A 4,373-nucleotide genomic window follows, 5' to 3' on the forward strand; every position below is an offset into this window, starting at 1 on the left:
CAGAAAAAAGACATGATCACCACCAAAACAGTGATGACCATAAGAAAAAACGTATCCATCCACTTTGCCATTTTTGCCGGGGAAGAAGAGAAAATAATTATGAGATAGAAATTTGGGAAATGAGTGAAATTTGATGTGAGAATTTATGGAAAAAATGAGGGGTACTTATAGAGTGAAAAGAAGGATGGAGACGTTGGGGAATGAAGGGATACCGTACAAAAAAGGTAAATTTGAGTGGTAGTAGGATTTGAAAGAAAGTGTATGGTAGGGTTTGAAAAGAGAGATGTATGGAATAAAGTTAGGATTTGATTTGAAAGAAAGAGATTTGAAAAGAAAGGAAAAGATTTGAAAACAATAGTATAGTACAAAAATTAGTGGGAAACAAAAACTAATAATAATTTAATTGTTACCAGTACAGTCTGAATCCCCGGACTCTGCGCCTGCAAAAAATTTAATTCTGTACCAATTGCGTCAGTACTATCTATCTGCAAATAAATCTCAAATAAACAGCGTGTGTGAGGTGATAAATAGTACTTGGCATTTGTGTAAGAATAAATTCAACAGCGAACTAAAATACCGTATAAGAAATATTCTAAAAACCGAGTATTCATAAAATCAGGATATTTATGAAATAAAATCCAAGATTATATGAAACTCCCAATTTTTAGACAGAAGTCTGTTGCCTTTTTTCTGAAAAAGATGCGGGCAAATTTTGGGGTATAACAATTTGCAAGTTAACCTTAATGCACAAATGAGAATCTGTGAATGCTTGTTATGTCAATCTCTAGGTTTTAGCAAGTTAATTCTCTATGTTTTTCTCCAACTCTATTGGACGAATCCCAAACAGAGTTCGGACCCGCATTCGATACCCGATATGTCGTGGTAATAATGAATATATAAGGGTCTATGAATGCTTGCTATGTCAATCTCTAGGTTTTAGCAAGTTAATCCTTAATGCGTAAATGAGAACCTGTGAACGCTTGCTATGTCAATCTCTAGGTTTTAGAAAGTTAATTCTCTATGCTTATTCATCAGACAAATTTTAGGGAACTTTCATTATTTAATAACTCTTCGATCCGAAAGGCGTGAGACATGTGCCTTCTCACACCCTTCGATATGAGAGTAATTAAATAGGGGCAACTGTCATACCCCAAATTTGACCCACTAAGACTTGTCCTTTCTTATTTATTTTTATTGACACATCATTTAAAATACGTATGTATTAAAATATATACGTATATAAGTGTGATCAAGATTATAAAATAGGTGTGTACTTCAATTCATTCTCTTAGACTTAACATCCATAAGATTTGGGGTCATTAGGTTTTATTAATTGAATGGGGTTATACATTAAATAAAAGTGTGTATTTAATTGGGCTTATTATTCATAAAATATGAGGGCCCATTTCAAAATTCAAAATTATTTTTAAACTTGGATTTTATAAATTTTCTTGGTTTCTTTATAATATTTTTGGGATTTTGTAATTATTTGTTTAAAATATAATAGGTTACTTGTAAATTATTTATATATTTTTTAAACAACATATATTTACTCGCCTTTCATATGCTTTTAATTGGGTTTTTATTTCAAATAAATAGCATAGCACAATTGGTAAGCAATAAGGCTTGCCTATAAGAAGTCACGGGTTTGAATCCCATAAATGGAATTTTCACACTTTTTCTCCTATTTTATTACCAATTTTCAAATTGTCAAATTGGACCTTTTGGTTTGGTTATTTGCCTTTTGGAATTTTTAACCTAAATTTCACATTATAAATAGGACCTTTAACAATCCTATAGAGGGACCTTTTTCACTTTCACGTACAATTTTCACAAAATTCACACACACACACACACAAATCGCTTACAACTTTTCTATACGCTTCTCTGTTCAAATTTTTTATTTTACGCTTCTCTTCTCCCTCCGAGGGTTTGTCCTAGGGTTTGTCTTGAACAACCCTAACTTGCGGTTTTCGTTTAACTGACAACGGCCGACAAACCCTTTCCCTTTTGTCAAACTCAAAACTCTCAACTAAAAAACAAATTGTTGGCCGATGATTAATCTATGAGGTCTCCCTTTTTTAAATATTTTTTTTAAAAAACTTTTGGCCAATGATTTAACATGATGCCCCCCTTTAAAAATATTTTTTGGTCAATGATGATACATGAGGCCTTCCCTTTTCCCTCATATTGTATTGTTGCTACATTTTGGTTTAAATTCCTTTTGGCCTTTTGCCATTGTTGTCTCGATCTGACAATGGCCCTATCTTATTTTTGCTATACACGGCTTTTGGCCTTTGGCCATTGTTGTCTCGATCTGACAATGGCCCTATCTTATTTTATTTTTGCTATACACGGCTTTTGGCCTTTGGTCATTGTTGTCTCGATCTCACAATGACCCTATCAAAACCTTTGGGGTTTTACTCTTTTGGCCAATGATTAAACCTTTTGGTATGAGGCCACCCTTTTATTTAAAAAAGTATTTTTTTTATTGTCGATATATTCAATTTTGATTTTACAAACCCGTGAGTTCCCTGCTTTTTGGCTAATGATGCTACATGAGGTCTCTTTTTTTAAAAATCTATTAGTCAACAATTTTCAAAACCTTTTTTATAAAACCTAAAGACTAAATGGATCCCCTTGAGTACAAGGGAGGCAAAGGGTGCCTAACACCTTCCCTTTTCCTAATTTACCTACTTACCCAAAATCTCAATTTTTCTTTAATTTTGTAAAGTTTTACCCTTTTTCCTTTAAATAAAGGGTGGTGGCTCTGTATTTTTAAAATTTTTTAAGCCGATTTTCACAATCTCTTCTTCATCTACTTCATTAATATCATTTGATCTAGGATGTTGAAAGGTTTGAAAGAACCAAATCCATAATATTAGATGAATGATATTAATGATAGTTTGAGTGATTTTATTTTAATGTAATTCCATCTTTCTTCTTCTTTTTATTTTGGTCGACGAAAATCTTCAACATCATTTGAATTCTTTTGGATTCTAGATAAAGATGAGACCTCTACCTATTTTCTTTCTGTGTATTGCTTTCAGAGAACGATCTATATATCGTTTCTCACGCATGCATTAGCATAAAAATTGTTGACCGGCCTCGTTGTAGGGTGACTTCTACATAAGTCACTTGGTGATCTGCTTAACATAGCGCAACATTCCGCGTCCCGAATAAAAAGATCCAATATGGCAGAGATTGTATGCGGTTGGTTTAAGACTTATGGAAGTTTATCATGTAGTCGCTAAGATTTGATCAAGCTTCTGATGAACTTTCATTGAATTTAAACGCGAGATCATCATTCACTCACCATCGATCTTCATTACTAACATTTCGATGATATACTTGACAAGTTTCAAGATGGTCATGTTGCTAACAATTAATAATTGACTTTAATTTCTGCATTTTAATATATCGCTCTTTATATTTATTTCTTTATGCTTTATTTTATCATTCATCATGTTTATGTTTCCGCTATTTTCCCTTTGTCCATTTGGACGTGTTTATGTTTCCGCTATTTTCCCTTTGTCCATTTGGACGTATTGTTTATGTTTCCGCCATTTTGTTTTTGTCCATTTGGATCATACTCTATTTTTTGTGCTAAAATAATAATAAATAACTTAAAACGATAAAAAAACACTTAAGGCTTTATGGACTATTGGTTACTATCCCGAGCATTTTGGAGACATGGACCTTTTGGACTTAGCACCTCTGGACCTTGTTATTCTGTTGTTGTTTTGTCTGGCATTGGGTTGTTGTCTGTTTATGTGTGCAGCTATTTCCTCGAAAGTCCTTGATGGTTAATTCCAAGGCATTTTGATAAGGAATTCATTCGTACACAACCGTTACTCTGCCCGATTTTTGTCAGAATTTTATAATGTATTTCAAAGATTTGGTGTGAGTTGTGCTAAGGATAGTAATTTCATCTGGATTCCTAATTGATATTGTGTTGGATTAGTTTTGGTAGTCCAAAGGATGAGAAATCTACCTTGACTCTCTATGTCAAGTGTTGGCTTCTTATTTTGGATAGACCGTTCTTTTCCTAAGCTTTTATTTTATGCTTTAGGATAGCCCCTTCATCACCTCCCCTTCTTAGATTTCCAAAATCTTCTCCCTTTTTCTAAAACCTTCTTATGTTTGCAAAATCTCTTTAAAAATCTTTCTTTAAAAAATATCTTTGCCCTTAGTGGCTTTCCTTCAAAAGTTTAGACAAGATTAATTGTTATAGTGAGTCACGATGCCTCACGATTTTAATATTGATTGATATGATGAAATCTTTTCCACTAGAGAGAGCTAGTGGCATACTTGTTGATTTTAGCCAAGTTGGAGCCCTTCTTTCATTTGTGACGCAAAGAACCCATCTGTTC

Source organism: Vicia villosa, unplaced genomic scaffold, assembly GCF_029867415.1.
Source record: "Vicia villosa cultivar HV-30 ecotype Madison, WI unplaced genomic scaffold, Vvil1.0 ctg.000374F_1_1, whole genome shotgun sequence".
NCBI lineage: Eukaryota > Viridiplantae > Streptophyta > Magnoliopsida > Fabales > Fabaceae > Vicia > Vicia villosa.